The sequence below is a fragment of the Cnephaeus nilssonii genome, assembly GCF_951640355.1.
Source record: "Cnephaeus nilssonii genome assembly, chromosome: 13".
Lineage (NCBI taxonomy): Eukaryota > Metazoa > Chordata > Mammalia > Chiroptera > Vespertilionidae > Cnephaeus > Cnephaeus nilssonii.
This window is the reverse complement of record NC_137084.1, coordinates 71835724-71849364: the sequence shown is the minus strand read 5'-3', so window position 1 is coordinate 71849364 and position 13641 is coordinate 71835724. Positions and strand designations below refer to the sequence as shown.

General features: G+C 37.6%; 1 protein-coding gene and 1 pseudogene across 2 annotated transcripts in view; one reads left to right on the top strand and one right to left on the bottom strand.

The window, feature by feature from the left end:
• GUCY1A2 (guanylate cyclase 1 soluble subunit alpha 2) overlaps positions 1 to 13641 on the bottom strand; it is a 311442-nt gene that overhangs the window by 154209 nt on the left and 143592 nt on the right. The gene's annotated exons all lie outside the window — the stretch shown is intronic.
• LOC307109275 (heterogeneous nuclear ribonucleoprotein A1-like) lies at positions 6024 to 6927 on the top strand (annotated as a pseudogene). Its single transcript has one exon. The product of its transcript is annotated as a heterogeneous nuclear ribonucleoprotein A1-like (transcript).

Sequence of the window (13641 nt, the reverse complement as noted above, 5' to 3'; positions counted from 1 at the left end):
TTCAAACAGAAAAAACCTGCACCAGAATTGGCACCAGATACATGGTAGTAAAACCTATAGTATAGCTAATAAAGTTAATCTATTAGTTTGGTCACTGTTTTTAAATAATTTAATTGGAAAAAAACAACTATGACTTTTGTTGAATTATTAGATTTTTCTAAATATTCTTGTTAAATAGACAAGCTTTGCATGATACTTTTTATTCCTTCTTATCTGATTACAAATAGTTAAATGCCAAAGAAGTATATTTCAGATTTTCATGAAATTTTATTAAATAAGCTAATGGTTTCTGATAGATTGGAAAATCTCAAAGAAGTTGCTTATTTTTATCCAAGGGTTCGACTGGCATGTTATTTTTATCAGTGGTGCATGGACAAGATAAGAGATATTACTAAGAAGAAATAAAGCACCAATTTGAAAATTTAAAAAATAAACTTGTAGTATAACAGGTGCAATTTAGCTTCAGAAAAACATTATTTTCATATTTTAAAATTGAACTTGATCAGTTTTATGGAATTTTGCCATTTAATTTTTAATATATTTTTATTACATCATTTATACATGATAATTCTAGACATTTTTATGTTTGCACATAACTAACTAAGGTTAAAATAAAATAATTTAAGTCAACCCTGTGATCAACAACTTGTTTTGGTTTTGCTGTTGCTATTGTTTCTTTTCCTTTGAGTTTGTTTTACTACTCAAGTTTGAAGGGGTTGACAGTCATTTTAATGGGTGCCTATAAATTTCAGGAAAACATTCCAGATCTATCATGAACTAGCTCTGGCCAGCATCCCCAGCTCGCTCTCTCTTTCCTGACATTGACTCTGCATTCTTAACACATCTACTATCTAAATTCCCAGAAAGCTTCTTGTTCTCTCACAGCTCCATGTCATTTGATGCTCCCTCATTCTTCTGGCTTGTTTTTAATTAATAAATTAATTTTTGGTTTTGGCTTAGGCTACTGCTACACATCCAATTGTATCCAGACTTAAATTTGGTGCTATGATAAGCATTTCCAAGTAAGCCCATTCTTCTTCCGTTCTCCTAGGACTAAAGGTATCCTTCTTTCAATGTTCTGTATTGTATTGATATTTTACCTGGCTTATCACTCTCATTTATCCATAAACTCTCCTTTTATTTTCCTTATTATAGTTACATCCTTCCTATTTATTATTAGTCATATCATTACATTACTATAATGCTACAGCAGCTATCTTCCATGATGTAACAAGAGCTATGCTAAATGCTTTACATACTGTATCACTGAATTCGCACACCACCACCATTATCCCCACTTACTGATGAAGAAATTGAGGTATCCGTAAACTCTTTGCATCCAAAGATTATGTCTATATTTCCACTAGCTTAGTCCGTGATACATAGTGAGCAATCAACAAACAGATTTAAATGAGTGAATAGTGAGATAAAGAATATCTAAGGACAAAAAGTCATGTAAACCCAGAGGAATTGTATCCTACAGCATTGAAATATCTTGAAAATGTCATTATTAATCCACCCTCAATAATCTTTATAGACCCTGAGTAGCTGAAGCAATCCTGAGAAAGAAGAACAAAGTAGGAGGGATCTCAATACCAGATTTCAAGCTGTATTACAAAGCCACTGTTCTCAAAACAGCCTGGTACTGGCACAAGAACAGACATATAGACCAATGGAACAGAACAAAGAACCCAGAAATTAACACAAATCACTATGCTCAATTAATATTTGACAAAGGAGGCATGAACATACAATGGAATCAAGACAGTCTCTTCAATAAATGGTGTTGGGAAGATTGGACAGATACACTCAAAAAAATGAAACTAGACCACCAACTTACACCATACACAAAAATCAACTCAAAATGGATACAGGACTTAAACATAAGATGGGAAACCATAAAAATACTAGAGGATTCCACAAGCAGCAAAATCTCAGGCATATGCCGAAGCAATATATTCACCAATACAGCTCTTACGGCAATGGAAACTATAGAGAAAATAAACAAATGGGACTACATCAAAATAAAAAGCTTCTGCACAGCAAAAGAAACCATCAACAAAACAACAAGAGAGCCTACTGCATGGGAGAACATATTTGCTAATGTTATCACCAATAAGGGTTTAATCTCCAACATTTACAGGAAACTCATACAACTTAATAAAAGGAAGATAAACAACCCAATAAAAAAATGGGCAATGGACCTAAATAGATACTTTTTGAAAGAGGTCATAAGGAAGGCCAAGAGACATATGAAAACATTCTCAATGTCACTAATCATCCGAGAGATGCAAATCAAAATGACAATGAGGTATGATCTCACACCTGTCAGAATGGCTATCATCAACAAATCAACAAACCACAAGTGCTAGAGAAGATGCAGAGAAAAGGGAACCCTCGTTCACTGCTGGTGGAAATGCAGACTGGTGCAGCCACTGTGGAGAACAGTATGGCATTTCCTCAAAAAACTAAAAATGGAATTCCCATTTGATCCAGTCATCCCACTTCTAGGAATATATCCCAAGAAACTAGAAACACCGATCAAAAAGGATATATTCACCCCTATGTTAATAGCAGCACAATTTACAATAGCTAAGATTTGGAAACAGCCTAAGTGCCCATCAGCAGATGAGTGGATTAAAAAACTGTGGTACATCTACACAATGGAATACTATGCTGCTATAAAAAAGAAGGAATTCTTACCATTTGCAGCAGCATGGATGGAACTGGAGAGCATTATGCTAAGCAAAATAAGCTAGTCAGAGAAAAATAAATATCACATGATCTCACTCATTTGTGGAAATAACAAACAACATAAACTGATGAACAAAAACAGATCCAGAGACAGAGAAGCATCGATCAGACCATCAAACTTCAGAAGGGAGGTAGGGTAGGGTGGGGTAAGGGGGAGAGATCAACCAAAGGACTTGTATGCATGCATATAAGCCTAACCAATGGACACAGACACAAGGGGGTGAGGGCATGAGTGTGTGGGGGGGAAGCAATAGGGGTATAAGGACACATATGTAATACCTTAATCAATAAAGAAAAAAATAATCTTTGTAGAATCGTAAAGAACCAAAACATTATCAGAAGAATTAAGCTGAGTACATGCTGGTCTACTTTCAAAAAAGAGTCCAAGTGAATTCTGGATATTAACACATCTAGATGTATTAATTTCTAGAGCTGCTGCAACAAAGTATCACAAACTGGTGGCTTAAAACAATAGAAATGTATTCTCTTACAGTTTTGTAGGCTTAAAGCCCTAAATCAAGGTGCTAACAGGGCCATGCTCTCTCCAAAGGCTCAGGGGAGAAGCTGTCCCCTGTCTTTCTTTTATCTTCTGTTGTTGCTGGCATCCCACATCACTAAGTCTCTGCCTCCGTCATCATAGGTCACTCTTCCTGTGCGTCTGTACCTGTTCTTCTTTTCCTCTTACAAGGACACCAGTCAATTGGATTAGGGCTCACCCTAACCACCTCATCTTAACTTGACTGCATCTCCAAAGTGCTATTTCCAAATAAGGTCACATTCACATAGAAAACAAAATGGAGACTTCTGGGACAAAGATTCACTAAGAAAAGAAGATGCCAAACAAACACCATTTCCATTTGCATTAAGGTTGTTACACTGTTTGATCTGGATAATGTCAAAGACATAGTGGACTTGATTTAGAAAGGCATTTAACACAGTCATTATGAATTGGGAGCATCGGAAAATATTTGCTGGTTTAGGTGAATTCAGGAATGATTAGCCAAATCCCAAAGCATAGCAATTGAATATTCGGATATTATCCACTTCGATGGGTGGTCTATGGTGCTCTGCTGTAGGATGCTATAAACATACTATGAAATTCTATATTTCAGCACAAGTTTATATTAAAGTATGGTTATCTAACTTGCACATGATTGAAAACATAATGGGTTAGTTGGGGGCTGAGAGAGAGAGGAAGGGAGGGAGGAAGGAAGACTCATGGACACAGATAACAGTAGAGTGATTGCCAGAGGGAAGAGGGGGAGAGGGAGGTAGAAGAGCCTATGGGGGGAATAAATGGTGATGGAAGGAGACCTGACTTAGAGTGGTAAACACCCAATACAATACACAGATTATGTATTTTAGAATTGTACACCTGAAACCTATATTTTATTAACCAGTGTCATCCCAATAAAAAATAATTAATCATATAAAAACATAAGGGGTTGACATTGTAGAAAAGCAGTATGGATATTTAAGCATCTATACAGATAATGATGCTAGACCTATATTAAATTTAAATTAATTAAATTGAACAGAGATGTATGTAAAATCTTGTTCCTAGGTTTAAAAAGTCATGGGCACAATAACAAGACTGGGCAGGATCACCCAGTAATAGATCATATAAAAGCAACGTATGGGTTTAAAGTCAATATATGCCAATAACACAAGGTTAATTAACAGTGAGAAAAAATTAAAAAAATGTCAATGCAATCATAAGTGGCAGCTAGACCTCTCATAGAATCCAGAAGAAGGTCAGAACATTGCTCCACACAGGGTAGGCTACTTATTCACTGGACTAGCCCAATTCTGAGGCTGGAATGTTGCAAGAAGAGCAGGATGAATAGGTTAAATGACTGGAACTTTTAAGTTTGGAGATGAGAAGGTAAAAAAGAAATACCTTTAAATATCTGAAACATGGTCATGTGAAAGAACAATTAGACTAATTTTAAGTAATGTAGTTTAAAAATTTGGAGGCAAATCTCAGCAAAATATATAGGCAACAATATTTGGCAATAAGCACTCTTCACAATGTTAATTGCTGCTTTGTGAACTCGAGGTGATCATGCTGTCCAGAAGACCAATTTAAGTCTCAGGTCCTCAGATGGACACATACACACATAGCCTGTATTAGTAGTCTTTACCAATGGTGCAGTTTCATCTGGCATGTTCTTTATTGTCTAAGCTTCATGTTCAAAGCTTGGCTCAAATATTACTCCTCAAAATGACCTTTCCAGCTGCTGCCACCTGTGTGAGCTCTCCTACTCCAGTCCTCCTTTACCTCAAACATAGACATTTATTTTATCCTCTACTACAAGGTACAGCAGTGAACTGTTCATTATCTTCCTCCCACATTCGAGAGTGAGCTTCCAGGGAGGGAGAAGGGGTATCTTGATTTTAACCTTCCCTGATACATGGCAAGATGTCTGCTAATTAACAGGTGTTCAAAAATATTTGCTGAAAAAAATTTTGTAGAGTACGTTCCTCTACTGAGTAGGATATTGTGTTGGCTAACCTTTAATAGCTCTTTGAAATCTAATAGACTGTAGCCTTTGTGCATACAGTAAAATTAAATATAAAACCAATTAATACAGAAATAGCAGGTATAAGTGTTGAGGAATAAAATCATCAAACATACGAGGCCTGATGTTAATTAAAAGGTATTCTAATTATCTATCCAAAAAGAAAAATTTTCCCAGCTGTCGTGGCTCAGTGGATTGAGCGTCATCCCATGGACCAAAGGTCCTGGGTTCGATTCTCAGTCAGGGCACATGCCTGGGTTGTGGGCTCGATCAGAAGGCAACCAATCAATGAGTCTCTCTCATCATTGACATTTCTATCTCTCTCCCCCTCTCCCTTCCTTTCTGAAATCAATAAAACTATTTAAAAAAAATTTAATCTTCCCTCCCTCTGTTTATTGTATTGCTAAAGATCTTCAAAGGAGGTAGTGTTACTTCTTAAATATTTCTTCAGTGTCATCTGTGTTAAAAATTTAAGGATTGAAGCTATTATTGGCATAAAATTTTCAGCAAACCAAAAGAAACTTGGCTCTTACTAAGAGTTAATAACGAGATTACTCCCTCTGCCTCTTTGTTGTATGGGATGATGAGAATGGAAAACTATTAAAAGAAAGAAAACTTGAAATCAGACCTTTCTGCTGGTGGAGGCCATGGATCATTGGAATCTCTCCTCCCACAATCATCATCTCTAAGAGTTCCAAAGAGCCCAAACAGCTGTGGAAGCTCTTTATGGGAAGTTTGAGCTTTAAAATGAGTGAGGAGAGTCTGAAGAGCTATGTTGATCAATGGGTTCTCTCAGGCTCTCCTGATGAGAAATCCAAACACCAAGCACTCCAGAGGCTTTGGGTTAGTCCCGATGCCACTGAGGAGGGCATTTATTTTATCCTCATGGATACAGCCATGAATGCAGGGACGCATGAAGTGGATAGAACCAGAAAAGGCTGTCTTAAGAGAAGATTCTCAAAGACCTGGTGCCCATTTAACTGTGAAAAGGATACTTGTCGGCGGTATTAAAGAAAACACTGAAGAACGTCACCTAAGAGATTATTTGGAACAGTATGGGAAAATGGAAGTGATTGAAAGCATGGCTGATGGAGGCAGTAGTAAAACAGAGGCTTTGCTTTTGTAACCTCTGATGACCATGACTCTGTAGACAAGATTGTTATTCAGAAATTCCATACTGTGAATGGCCACAACTGTGAAGTGAGGAGAGGCCTATCTAAGCAAGACATGGCTAGTGCTTCACCTAGCCAAAGAGGTCAAAGTGATTCTGGAAACGAGGTGGTCATGGAGGTGGTTTTTGTAGGAATGACAACTTTGGTCACGGAGGAAACTTCGGTGGTTGAGATGGCTTTGGTGGCAGCCATGGTGGCGGTAGATATGTTGGCGATTGGATGGCTGTAATGGATTTGGTAATGATAAAAGCAACTTTCGAGGTGGTAGAACCTCCAATTATTTTGGCAATTAAAACTATTAATCTTCAAATTTTGGACCCATGAAAGGAGGAAACTTTGGAGGCAGAAGCTCTGGCCTCTACGGTGATGGAGGCCAATACTTTGCCAAATCACAAAACCAAGGTGGCTGTGGCGGTTCCAGCAGCAGTAGCTATGGCAGTGGCAGAAGGTTTAAATTACTGCCCAGAAACAAAGCCTAGCAGGAGAGGAAAGCCAGAGAAGTGACAGGGAAGCTACAGATTGCAACAGATTTGTGAACTCAGCCAAGCACAGTGGCGGCAGGGCCTTGCTGCTACAAAGAAGACGTGTTAGACAACACCCGTGAATGGGCGAAATCCTCCGGGACTGTATTTGGGACCAATTGTACCACCGGTTATTTCCGTTTCTCTTCTCTGGAAAGTGCAAGGCATTCCAACGAAGGGTTTTACTAGTAATGTAGATTTTTATTTTATTTTTTTGCACTGATGTTCTTGATTGCTAGATGTAATACTGTGATCATGGTGCTGAATAAGTGTATTTTTTAAAATATTTTTTTTATTGATTTCAGAGAGGAAGGGAGAGGAAGAGACAGATGGAAACATCAATGAAGAGAGTGAATCATTGATTAGGTGCCTCCTGCACTCCCCCTACTGGGGATCAAGCCCGCAACCCTGGCATATGCCCTTGACCAGAATCAAACCCGTGACCCTTCAATCCACAAGCCGACACTCTATCCATCTTTTAAAAATTAAAAAAAAAATAAAAGAAATAAAACTTGGCAGAATATTGTAATATTTGATCTCTAAAATTTTTTAAAATATATTTTATTGATTTTTTACAGAGAGGAAGGAAGAGGGAAAGAGAGTTAGAAACATCAATGAGAGAGAAACATTGATCAGCTGCCTCCTGCACACCCCCTACTGGGGATGTGCCCACAACCAAGATACATGCCCTTGACCGGAATCGAACCTGGGACCCTTGAGTCCGCAGGCCAATGCTCTAACCACTGAGCCACATCAGTTAGGGTTTTTAAATTTTTTGTTAAAGTTTCTTTCTAAGCAGAGACTGGATAAGAATTGGGTCTGGTACCTATAATTTACTGGATATCATGTGTCAAAAAAATCTTTTAAGTGTCTTATAGCAAAACTGTCTCTGTATTCTTTATAACTACCCCAGGATTTACATCACTACTGAAATATGGGTGTGATCCATAATGGCAATAGATAAATTGGAGTCAACCACGTGCCCATTCCTCTAATTATATAAACAGGAAAAATATGAGAAAGAATTCATCAACCAGGTTTCAACCTTCATTAAGACAATGAAATTCTACTTTCCAAAATACATTTATTGGTTCTAATACTAAAAATATCACATTTTCAGAGAGTTTTATGCCCCTGCAAATGATCAGGAAGTCCAATGTCCAGCTCACACATGCTGAGAGTACAAGGTGAGGAAACTGAATGAGAAGATCAACATTTGAAGAGACTTTGAAGAGAAGGACTTTGAAGAGACCATGGAGCCCAAGTGAGATTCTGGGTGTTATGTGTGTATGACATTAGAGTGGACTCTTGATTGAAATTGATAGATGCACAACTAAAATCAGCACAAATAATGAAAAATATATACTGCCTTATAAACCAAAATGCTAGGAAACTTTTCAGCTTCAGCCATAGTTGAATTTAAGGTTCAAATAACCTAACCAGGATTAAGACACTCTTAGTTTTAATAGCTTTGCTTTCCTCTGCATTGGCTTCATTACAACAGAAATTTTCTCTAATGCCAACTTTCAAGTGTCTCAGACTTAGATCCTACCAGCTTCACCACCCTGGTAGTCGGCGTCTCATGCCCGTAGTTCCAGCAAAAGTCCCAGGCCTAACCTGCATGGACTCAAGCAAGGTGAAAAGCCAACTATATAACTCATTACTCTGACACTAATTGGCCATAAGAGTGGGGTTAGAGGAAGGACAAACTCATGGATTGTAATAGGGGAAGGATGGAAGGGGCTATTACCAGCAGAAACAAAGGATGGATGCTAGATAAGCAAAAACAATAAATATCTATCATACACACAGCCCTTTCCCTTCTGATGCCAGGGCACATATTGCACCTCACACTGACTTTATATCTAATTAAGACTTCATGGCCTAGTAACAATCCAAAACCACCACCAAAGACATTCTATTACAATTAGAAAAGGTAACTCCTTCTTACCCAATTAACTGTTGACCCTTTCCAGGTAAAAGCAAGAGAAGCCACAGTTAAGATGTATTAAAAGTATATATTCAATCTCATATGAGTGCCTTCCACCTAGGAAGAAGGCATCAATATCACAAAGATAAGAATTAATGAAGAAAGTTTAAAACAGTTAAAAAAAAAAGTCATTAACATTCAAAGGAGATTTCTCCAGAGAAAAAGAAGAGCCCCTTCAGGATAGCCATGGAATACAGTTCTTAAGGCAGAATGAGAGATGATGAGAAAGCAAGGAAGAAACACTGAGTGACAGCCAGGTCAGAGCCTTGCTTCAGAGATTACCATGGTCATGAAAGACAACCAAGACTTGGATCCAAACAGAGATATCAAATTACTGATTTGTGAGATATTAATAATTGTCACTCTAAATAAATTATTTAATCAAAAAGATCTATAGAAGTGTATTAAGTATCTCTATATCTAACAAACAAACAAACTATGCAAAACAACATATCCAATTATGCATTTAAACTTTCTTCAAACTTTGCCTTCAAAATTTCTACCAGGCTCTCCTACAAATCCTGCACGACTAATCTCTTATAAATAATATTTCACAACCTAGCCACTTCTTAAAAACTTGGAATGGTTCTCTAGTATTAACTGCATTAAATCTAAATCTCCTATCCTAAACCGTAAAGCCCTCTGTAACTCATACCTGCCTAACTAGCAATTCCATTTGCCCCACTCCTTAACATGCACTCTACATTTTCTTTTGATCTTTTTATTGTTCAGTTTATCCCCTGCACGCTTTCTTCTACCTCCAGAACTTAGCTCTTGCTGATTCCCCACTGTGGTAGAAAGAATAAGGACCCTAACAAAGATTTCCATGTCCTAATCCCCAGAAACGGTCAACATATTACCTTACGTAGCAAAAAGGACTTTGCAGATAGAGTTAAGGAGTTTAAGATGGGGATATTATTCTAGATGATCGTTGGGCCCAATATAATCACAGGGTCCTTATAAAAGGAAGTCAGGAGGATCTCAAGATGGAAGCAGGGGTTGTAGTGTGCACACGGAAGATGCAGCAAAAGGCCACAAGCCAAGGAATGCAAGCAGTCTCTGGGAGTTAGAAAAGGCAAGGAAACGGAATCAATCACTCCTGGAACTTCCCGGAGGAATGCAGCTCTACCAATACTTTCATTTTAGCTCCATAACACTCATTTCAGACTTCCGATCTCCAGAACTGTAAGGTGATAACTTTGTATTCTTTTAAGACTAAACTTACGATAATTTGTTAAAATGGCAGTCAGAAAGTAATGCACCCAACCAACACCACCTTCAATAAATAATAATTTTCAACGCTATATTGTCTTTGAAGCTTTCTCTGACCTGTCCCTTTAATGGAAATGTCTGATATCAAGGTTTTAATACAGAATGGTCTTTCCTTTTTAGTGTGTTGCCTTGAGTAAACTCTAACCTTCTTGAGAGAAGGATCATCAGGGCTAGTGCTTCACGTTCTCAACTGTAGTTGTGCACTAGGTATACAATGCATGCTTGTTGATTTTGTCATATTTGTATTCATCAAGCAAGCATTCATTGAGGAATGATTCATACAAAGTAATCTGCCAGCACCATGGAACTCAGCAAAGGGAACAACTACAGACCTTGTCCTCTAGAACAACATCTTGGGAGTGATAAAACATATACTCAACTAACTGAAGGAAACTCTAAAGGAGGCTATGTAAAATTACAGAGTAAAAGAAGAAGAGGTTTTAGGAGTTTAGATATGGAAGAGTTTATTTTGTTGGGAGATTCAGAAATATCTCATGGAGAAAGTGGCATGTTGCCCGGCTTATCTTTAGCATGTCTATGCTTGATGTCATTCCTTCTTTCTCCTTCCCTCACACTGATCATCTTCCTCAGGAAACTATCTCATGGTTTCACTTGGCTTGAGGATTGCCTCAGTGAGACAAGGATAGGTCTAAAACAACCTGTCATTCTGAAATGGCTCTGATCCCTCTTCTCTCTCTCTTCTCTCAATTCTGTTTCCTCTGCCGTAGCCTAACACCTGTGTTTACATTAGAATTCCTAACTACCATCTTCATTAGCATGTTCCAGTTTTCCCTGGAGAGGACCCTATTCTCTCTCCTTAGTCCCTCCCTTGAGCGATGAATGAAAGTTTTAAAAGCACTTATGGAACACTGACCCCCTTTATTGAGAAACTGTCTTTATGTTAAGGTGGATCTCAATGCTGCCATATCAATTAACCAAATTTTAAAAATGCATCTATTATTCAACTAGATTGCATGAAAATAGAAAAGTGATATGATATTTCATAGTATTATTCAAACTTTCTTCTTCAAAGCATACTATTTCATTTAATAGGGACTCAGTTGTCAAACATTTTTGGAAAGAGTGGATTAAACAGTTATAGATTACTTCACTGCAAGTCTTCTCAGAGCCCATACTACACTAGAGTGTGTTGTGAATCCACAAGGAGGATTTAGAATACAAAAAGTTACTTTCCCACAAAATCTTACTTTTGTTGTTATTGTTTGTTAGTCGTTTCTTTCCTTACACTCATTGGAAGAATTTTAGAACGACTTTGGGAAATGCCAAATCAGAGGAAAGGAAAGGGTGAGAAAGGCTCTGAAGTCTTAGTTTTAGTACCAGCTCTTCCATTAACTAGTTGTGTAAGGCCTCTGTGGACTGTGATCATTCCCCCATTTATAATTGAAGACGCAAATTAGATAATCTCTGAGGTTCCTTCCAGCTCTATCATTCTGTGATTCTATTTTCCATGAATTAATCTAATTGTCCACTGTTTCAGATTGTGTTCAGACAATAAATAACTAATACTTTCACTTCCTATTACTCTTGATTCTAGAAAATGCACCTCCCTTTTAAATGTTAGAAATCTTACAATAAACTTAACTTTGTATAAATTTAAAGCAGTGACATATGCATGTAAACATTCGCTACTTCATAAAGGTTAAAAGGATGAATTATAAATGATCTAATTAATGGTCATAAAGCTGAAGTAGTCCTCAAAAGCAGGCCATACATCAATCTATTGCTGACTACACGAATTATCATGTTAATTTTTTTACATAATGTCCACTAAGATCCAGAACAATTATACAACTTACTTGCTCAGGTTCACAAAGCACGGGATTATTAAGTCTGCTTTATAATGTTGTATTCTTATTAAAAATTTATTGAATCAAAAGGAATAAATATTTCCTCTTCCTATTCTGGTGTGGCTCAGTGGTTGAGCATTGACCTGTGAACCAGAAGGTCATGGTTGGATTCCCAGTCGGGCACATGCCTGGGTTGTGGGGCTCCATCCCCAGTAGGCAGCGTGCAGGAGGTGACCAATCAATGATTCTCTCATCATTGATGTTTCTATCTCTCTCTTCCTCTCCATTCCTCTCTGAAATCAATAAAAATATATTTTTTAAAAAAGGAGTAAGACTATAAATATCCATTTACCCATCATCCATCTAAAGAAGTAAAATATTGCCAATATGGTTGCAGCCACATAGGTCTTCTCTCCCAGACTATATTCTTCCTCTCTCTTCAGAGATAATCTACACTACTTTCAGAAATAGAAAAAAAAAAAAAAAAAAAAAGAAATAAACAAGAAAAGCTCTAAAGCACATAAAATGGCAATCAATTTTACAGAATTGTTCAGAATAATTTCTGAAATATCAAGTTATTGATTTAAATATTCTTTGCATGAACACATATTTTGTTTTATAGGATTTTTGGAATATTAATCACTTATGGGGTTATGTTATTTATTGTTATACTAGTGTCCCAGTGCATGGATTCGTGCATTTGAAAGGAAATTAATTAGAAGAAATATTTTAATATTGCTATTCGCCCTTTCTCTATAATAGAAGTGTCAACAAGATTCATGATTGACAATGACAGATCGAAACACACAAGTGCAATTGGCGCCAGTTTTTTGTGTTTTGTTTTTTTTATATTTTATTGATTTTTTACAGAGAGGAAGGGAGAGGGATAGAGAGCTAGAAACATCGATGAGAGAGAAACATCGACCAGCTGCCTCCTGCACACCCCCTACTGGGGATGTGCCCGCAACCAATGTACATGCCCTTGACCGGAATCGAACCTGGGACCTTTCAGTCCGCAGACCCACGCTCTATCCACTGAGCCAAACCGGTTTCGGCAGGCGCCAGCTTTATGTGTCTTGCACATGTGCGAGTCAACTTAGCCTTTTATATATATAGATAACTTATGTGAAAATGAATAAAGAATCATCCAAACTATCACAATATATGAGAAGAGCAGCCATCAGGAGCTCCTTGATAACATCCCAGACTTGGCCTGCTCTGTCTGTGGCAAGGCTCTGGCATGACTGCTCACTTTCCCCATGGAAAGCTTTTGCTAAGCACCTTCATCTCCCTCCCTCCCTGCCTTCCGGCCTCCCTGCCTCCCTCCCACCCTCCCTCCCTGCCTCCTTCCCTTCTTTCCTTCCTTCCTTATTTCTTCTTTTCTCATATATGTAATAGTTGATGTTTTGCCAAAAGAAAATAAAAAAGGACTCAGCTATCTACACTCCATTTCAGTATATAATATCTGGAGGTGGGAGGTTAATAATGTATCAGTGTCCTCCAAGTGGCCAAAGCATTTACTCAAGGTTATTACATAATTCCTGGAGATGTAGTGAGTGGGATAGGATTTTTATTGTTCAAAATGGAATTTTGCATGAATCA